We start from the raw sequence: 8266 nt of genomic DNA, 5'->3' as shown, positions 1-8266 counted from the left end.
GGAGACTGTGACTTCCAGGGCTGTAATGAAGCTTTCATGTGCAGGTTGCCAGAGACCTCATCCACACACTAAACCTATCCTCTAACTGCTGCAAAAAGAGACGCTTTTTACCCTAGCTCTCTTTGTGATGTAAGTAATGTTCATATCATGACTGGAGGGATTATTTCCATTATAAGTCAGATCATGTTTCTCCTCTGCTCAAGCTTAAAATTGCTTGCTATCTCTCCCAGAGCAAAAGCCACACGTGGCTCACGCAGCCAGGAGGATCTGGATTCCTCACTCCCTCTGCCCAGCTCCCCTTCCACTCTCCCCTTTCACACCTGCCTCCTTGCTCTTCCTCAGACACTACAAGCACACCCATGACTCATGATTTTTGGAACATTGTTTCTCTTCTTTACAGAATGCTCTTCACCCAAATCACTGCCTGCCTCACTGCTACACTTCCTGCTTGTCTTTTTCCAATGTCACCTGCTCTGTCAGAATATTCTTTGACTTCTTTGTATAAATTTGCACCCACTCAACAATCTCTATTTTTTATTTTTTTTTAAATTTTTAATCTTTTATTTATTTCTGATAGAGAGAGAGAGAGAGAGAGACAGTGTGAGCAGGGGAGGATCAGAGAGAGACGGAGACACAGAATCTGAAGCAGGCTCCAGGCTAGCTGTCAGCACATAGCCTGATGTGGGGCTCGATCCCACGAACCATGAGATCATGACGTGAGCTGAAGTTGGACGCTTAACCAACTGAGCTACCCAGGCGCCCCAACAATGTCTATTTTTTAATCTTGTTTTATTTTTTTCTTCATATCACTTATCTCCACCCGTCATATGCTGTATTAGTTTCTTTGTGTATTGTCTGCCTTTCTATGCTGGAGTGGGAGCTCCATGATGGTAGAGCTTTCTTTTCTATACTGCTATATCCCTAGAACCCAGGACAGAAGTTTTCATAAGCACTCAAATATAAATAGTCTTACTTGGATGAATAAATGAAAATAATTAAGAGTTTGAAAAATAAGAAAGAATTGATGGAGGTTTCAAATACCAAAACAGAGCTTTGTTTTAATATGAAAACCATAAGCGTATCCTATGGATACTTGAAGGAAAGAGTAGAAATTACCTGACAATCAAAGAGCATAATAAATTTCAGGAAGAAAAAATCAGAATAAACCAGGAATTTCTATGATTCAATCTGATCACTGGGATGTAGTTTAGGAAAATGGTTATGAAACTAAAGAGAAAGTAGTAAAATCAAATAGGACAAAAAGCAAATTGGCTGAATTAACTATACCTGGTGGGGGGACGTGGCATTTCATAGACACTCCTAATACTGTGATCTTTTGAGAAGTGGCATATATGGGTTCCATTCCCACAGAGGGAGAAATGGGGAAGTAAATTTGGTTTGCATTAAGTAACACTGCAGTGTGTGGGGTGGGGGTGGGGAGGGTCATGTCTCTAGGGTAAGCATGTCTCCAGGTTGCAATATTCCTGGACTGAGGACACCAGGGAAAACCTACAGACCCACAATAGCCCCACAACAGGTAAATGGATAGGTCATTTTTCACTAAGAAAAAATTGCCCTTTTCAAATTATGCTTTTGTTTTTTTATGTTCTATATTGTTCCTAAACATATCAACGAGCTGTAATTTGATCTGTATACTAATTAGTAGAGGAATGATCCCATACTGTTCCAAATTAGTTTAGGGTATGTTCCTTCTGTGTCTAAAGGAGGCATAAAACTAATAAATAAGACCCCAGTTTCTGGGGTCTGGCCCTATGCCCCAGTCATGCCCCCATTTTAGGACTCTGTTTTCATAGGCAACACATTGGTATAATGGAATCTCAAGATCCTACATTATTTCCATTGAGACAAAAGGAGAGAGAGGGAGGGAGAACCACAGGAAGAGATCTTCTGAATTGGTTTATTGCTCTAGGATTTCACACTAGAACCAAGTGTCCTGAAATCCCTTTAGTCTTGAATTTCTGAGTGTTCATATCTGGGAAATATAATGTTTAATTAACTGGTGTACAGGCATTGAATCAGGACCTTTATAAATTACTGAAGTGAAGTCATACCACTCACCTAAAGTCTAAAACTAATGAAATTACAAGGGGCAGAATGTTTGGAGTGCTTAGCCTTGCAAGCTTAGGACTGAAGTGATGTACCCATTTGCAAAGTGCTTGGCATTTCAGAGGGGTGCAACCCTTCAATGTTCGAATTCATCCTAATGAACCATAAGCTTTGAACATATTAAGTCCTTGTTTTATCTTTTAGGTGTCTTTTGCTATTACACCCACATACTGTAAGTTTTAAACCCGAACGGATTATGGGGTGGCAACTGAAACTCCTTGGCTACACTTAGGACAGAATGAGTCACTACCTGGATTAGTAAGAATTCCTTTGGTTCAAGTGACGATAATCCAGATCAAAAAAGCTGGGAGGAAAAGGGGGGGGTGCTTAGTGGAGGGACACCTTGTTGTCAAATGTGACTAATGAAGTGTTGTTAATCAATCCTTGGGACGTGAACACTGCCAGGACTCTGTACTAGCTTCTTATCTCTGCTTCTCTGTTTTTCAGTTTCTTTCCTTTCTTTTTTTGTTTTTTCCCCACTTAGAAGCTGGCTTCTTGCTCTGTTTGCTGTTGCTGCTCCTTCTCCCAGGAGGCGCTGGCTGGTTGTTACTAATTCTAATTCGGAAAAAAAAAAAACAACTCAAGGAAGGATATTGAGTTACTCTTTTTAGGTCATAGGCTTACCCTTGGTGTATTCAGCCAAGGCAAAGAGGCCACCATGCTATGACTGACCCAGCCTGCATCTGGAGCCTAATTCTGAATGAGTTAATATCACAGGAACTGTGGGGGCTTGGGGATCAGATTGAAGTAACATAACCGCTCCCATTCAAACCATGTGTCCTAATTGGAAAGGGAGGCAGCTCTCTAAGAAGGAGAATGTTGATGATGAAGTGCTGGCAAATGAACCATGTGACTACAGCCTGTATCTGGAGAGATTTCAAGGAAAATAAGAAGGCCTTACTCTTTCTCTAAAATTGATGTCCTATATTCTTGGCTTTTTTGAAATTTCATACTAGTGATCCATGCATTTTTTCGATTAAAGGCAGTGTCCATATGAAAAAAACAAACAGAACTATTCTTGGAGGAATGTGCAGCCACTCATAGCGGCCTGCCCAAGAGTTATTCTGTTCCACCCACTTTCCTTGCTCCCAGAACTTGCCTCTCTCCATCGGAGCTGAAAACATCCCCTGAACCTACCACCATTTTGGTACATGGTAGGCACTTAATAAATGTTGAAGACCTGAGTGGTGAATAGAGATTGAATGCATAAAGAGCCCCAGCACAGAACACGGAGGAACTATGGGAATGGAGATTAATGTCATGCAGATATTAGTTCAAGTCTCATTTCTGATCTTGGGAAAGTTGAACTGTGGAAAACATACACATATATACACATTTTATATACAAGTATTTGGTGGAATGTCACAAATAATAATAACAACTAACCTACAAAGTGTCAAGAACTTTTCTAAATGCTTACATCTATTTGCTCACCTAAACATCACAATGACTCTTCTGAGCTAGGTAGGTACACTTCTTTGCATTTCACAGATGAGGAAGCTGAGGATAGGAAGGATAAGTGACTTGTCTAAGGTCATTCAGATAATACAATATTATTTGACCAGTGTCTATGGAAGTCATTAAATAAATATTAATTATACTAGACTTGCAATAATTAAGATGCCATTTGGACAGAATCTAAAACAGTGAACAGAAAAAAAGAGAGAGAATATATTATATTAAGGTTATATAGTGCCATCTGGTAATAGTCAAGAGAATTTCGTCATTGCACACATTTCACCCTATGTAATAACTGAGGATGTTTTATTTTGCTTAATGCATCTTTAAATAGGCCTCATAAATTGGCAATATATTTGTAATTACATATTTATGTATTTTATGGACCCAGTAAGAAAATAGCCCACATTTAGAGGATAATTCCATTCAATATTCAAGAAACCAGCTTTCCAGTGCTGTTGTTGATAATAACATTAAAATTTAACAAACACTGGCATACATTCTCTTGCAGAAAATAGGCATTTGCTCTCAGATGCAGTATAAAATGAGCCAGACTTCAAGGTTTGCAATAGTCTTGGTCTGTGAGTTTCTGGGAAATAAATAGTTGCTATTAAAGATGAAGTGTAAAGTAGATAAGTGGTTGGGGCCCTTCCTGAGGACACACCCACTTATCCCACAGCACACTAGAACTGCTTGACAATGTGCAGCTAGATTAAGAGAGAGGGAACCACAGGGCACAGAGCTGGCCAGTCAACCTGGTTCTGAATCCACCTGTCCACTCTGGTCCCACCAAATGTTTTGACACCATGCAGTCATACTGTTCTCTTTTATCATTGTGGGAATTGTAACAGCAGGATAATAACATTTATCATTTCTACACAGTGCTGCACAATTTTAATGTGATACCAGACAGCTTTATATACAAAATATTTGATTTGAATCTTTTTAGACATTATATCAAGCTCAACACCATGTGATGATTTTTAGTAGCAACTTATATTTATATTGCAGAAATAATATTTTATAATGTGTGTGATCAATAAATTTGTCCCTGGAGTCGTAGACATGTGCCAAGAGCTTTTACATCTAGAGAATTCATCATACCATGCTCTAGAAGCCTAGAATCTGTCTAATATTCATACATTTCCAGTTTGATGAGGTCTTTCAAATCTTGATATTATTAGCAAGGAGAAAAAAACCATGAGAAGTGGTGATTTCTTGGCATTATGTAGATGCCTTGTACATAAAGTTCTTTCTCCTTGAAATAATGATACTTTATGATATGTGGACATATTATTTATCCCTTCTCAGGTGAAAAAGAGATGCTACTCTAGCTTGTTCAAATTAGTTTAATTATTAATTTCTGTATTAAATGCTTACAGATATTTGTGGCACAGGTAAACTAAGAGCTAATTAATGGAACTGATTGAGTGGCAACATTTAAAAGTTGAGATACTTTTTAATATAAATTCATTTGTGTCCAAGGAAGGTTGAGGTTTTTTGTAAAGAGGCTTTAAAGTTCCGGGGCCTTGGGGAGGAGACACCCTCTTCGTCCCCCTCATCCCTTCCATCCACTTCAGGGCAACCATGTTTGTTCACTGTAGAGAATCAGTCTTTGACTTTAGGGGCCTTTACCGTCCTAATGCCAGCAGTACCTGTTGGAAATGTTGGCCAGTTTGTAATAGATTTGAGTATGTCTATACTGCACATGTGTAAGATTGGTTACTTTTACACCGCTTTTCTTGGGCAGATGGTTGGAAACCGTCCATATGCAACTGCAGAAGAAAATTCAGTAGAACTCAGTAGAGATGCTGAAATATATTCATTGCCTTCAAATAAGCTAGCGGCTTTTCAGTTAAGATTCATTTTTATTAAGTATAAATCAAAGTCATTCTGTGAAAAAAACTTTCCTGGATGAGTAATTGCTCTAAAGTTATTGTTCTTTCAAGCAGTCATTCATATCACTGTAATGATTACAGCTTGGTAGGACTCCCTTCAGATACCTGCTTACATCTTCAGTGTAAAAAAAAGCTTTCAGCATAAAATAGAGACCCTTAACTGGGAAGAAGTGGAAAAAAGCCCATGCATTCCTGAAATAGATGATTTTAAGTTTTATATCTGTATTCCTGGAGGAGGTATCACAAAAACACTCTATGATGAAGGATTTCTAAAGAAAGCCCAGATGTGGTTCTACTGAAATTTATTTCAGAAGAAGACAATATCCCAGATGCATTAGGCCTTGTTGAATATCTTAGTTGAAATGGATTTACATAATCAAACCATGTTTGTAGTGTGATGAACACACAGCATCTGCCTTGCAGCGGAAAACGCCAAGTTCGTGGAGATTTCTCTTTGGAAGTGGTCTTCACCCTAGCTCTTTTTTTTTTTTTAATCTGTTTTCAGGTTTATACCTAATGTCCCAAGACACTTAATATCAACACAACACAACACAACACATAGTTAAACAACTATATAAAAAGTTATATTCTCTAAGGATGTTAGCAAATAAATCTTTACTTTTCACAGAGAATCTCAAAAAAAATGGATTACCAAACGTTGTTTTGCCATGCCACTATACACAACAAATGTAAGTTTTGTACCATATAATATTTCTTAAGTTAAAAAAAAAGGAGGGGGCCTTAAAATAGAAAATATATACATGTGTGATCTATATGTTTTTATTTGATATAATGTCTAGATGATAATATATTTTATTAAATAAATCTATAATATCACAGAATCATCTGGTATCCTTGTGGTTGCTTAAAAATGTGCCTTTTTTTTTTTTTTATAAAGAGAGAGTGTGTGCAGGGAAGAGGGGTAGAAGGAGAGAGAAACAGAGAGAGAGAGAGAGAGAATCTTAAGCAGACTGCATGCTCAATGCTGAACCTGATGTGGGGCTCCATCCCACGACCCAAGATCATGACCTAAGGCAAAATCAAGAGTTGAACATCAACCGACTGAGCCACCTAGGCACCCTTAAATATGTACCATCTTAATAAAAATTTAAAACATATTTCCTTGAGATATAAAAATAGTAGCTCCTATAATATCTTCATTTCTATCCTGTACCCTCCTTCAAGAGAAATTTGGAGGTGAGCAATAAATCATCTGAGATTTATCAGAAATCAATATTTATACATATACAACAGTCAGGGGTCAACATCTTCAGAAGCTGAAAGAGTGGGATTTGGTCAGATTCTTCTGATTGGGAAAAATACACAGGAGAGCTTTCTGTATCTAAGCAAGATGTAAGATTCCTGGTCATCCTCTAGGAATGTTCCATACCTTTACACACTAAAATGAGATGATCACCGTTATTTACCAATACCTCATGGCAAGACATAACTTAGCCTGCTCTTGGCAGTGACCAGAAACAGTTTTGCAAATTACTCAGGAACACTAGAGACAAGTCAGTTCAGCTGTGGCTAGAGTAGGAGCTAAGCAGGCATATTCAAGGGCTCAGGGGTGTCTGCTCATCTCTAGCATACCGTTGGCGTTTTCCTCCAAGCTCTGATACAATGGAATTGTCCTTGCCTGGGTCAGCTGTGCCTGGCCATACCTCTTACCTGCCTCTGACTCCTCCCCATGAAGACCAATATTTAAAAGGACAGATTGATTGGGTCTATTGACAATACTGATATGACCTGGGGTTTTAGCTGAGTTGGGTTTATGATAGGAACCATATAGGTTTCTTTCTCCAGAGCCTTTGTGGGACTATTTGAAGCAGGGGGTTGGGGTAGGGAGAGGGTGTGTTCTAATGCATCTTAAGAACCATGTCTCCAAGAGTAGTACAGAGAGTTCTTTTTATCCCTCACCAATGTTAACATCTTACATAGGACAGTAATCAAATCAGGAAATTAACATTGGAACAATACTGGAGACAGCACATCTTATTCAAATATCACCAGTTTGTCACACTAATGTCCTTTTCATTTCCAGGATCCTATACATGATCCCACATTGCGTTTAGCTACTATTTGTCCTTAGTCTCTTCTGATCTCCACAGTCTCCTTACGGTAATAGTTTTCAACTGTTGCCATAACAAACTACCACAGATTTAGTAGTATCAGGGTCAAAATCATTTTTTTGCACACAGATACTCAATTCCTCAGGCACCATTTGTTGAAAAAGACTATCCTTTCTGCTTTAAATTGCAGTCAGACTTTTTTGTGAAAAATGTGACTATATATGTGCAAGTCTCTGGCTGGACCCTGTTCTGTTGGTCTGTTTGTCAATTCTGTGTATCACTGTTTTAATTACAGTAGCTTTGTATCATGTCTTGATAACTAGTAATATGGTTTTGACAACTTTGTTCTTCAGAATTGCTCTGACTATTCGAGGTTCTTTGCATTTCCATATAATTGCAGAACAAATTTGTTNATGGATCAAGAAGATGTGGTTTATCTATACCATGGAATACTACATGGCAATGAGAAACAATGAAATCTGGCCATGTGTAGCAACATGGATGGACCTTGAGGGTGTTATGCTGAGCGAAATAAGTCAGGCAGAGAAGGACAAATATCATATGTTTGCACGTATAGGAGGATTAGGAGGAACTTGACGGAGGAACAAGGGGGAGAAGAAGGGCGGAAATGGTGGGGGAAAGGGAGAGAAGCAAACCATGAGAGACTCTTGAATGCTGACAAAAACTGAGGACTGATGGATGTGGGGGGTG

The 8266-nt window shown here is 38.5% G+C and overlaps 1 pseudogene; it reads left to right on the top strand.

Moving 5' to 3' along the window:
- Positions 1 to 5172: 5172 nt before the first annotated feature.
- Positions 5173 to 6017, top strand: LOC144235841 (proteasome assembly chaperone 2 pseudogene; annotated as a pseudogene).
- The last annotated feature ends 2249 nt before the right edge of the window (positions 6018 to 8266 follow it).

This window comes from Crocuta crocuta, unplaced genomic scaffold (assembly GCF_008692635.1).
Source record: "Crocuta crocuta isolate KB4526 unplaced genomic scaffold, BGI_CrCroc_1.0 scaffold646, whole genome shotgun sequence".
Taxonomy (NCBI): Eukaryota; Metazoa; Chordata; class Mammalia; order Carnivora; family Hyaenidae; genus Crocuta; species Crocuta crocuta.
This window is presented reverse-complemented; position numbering and strand designations above follow the sequence as displayed.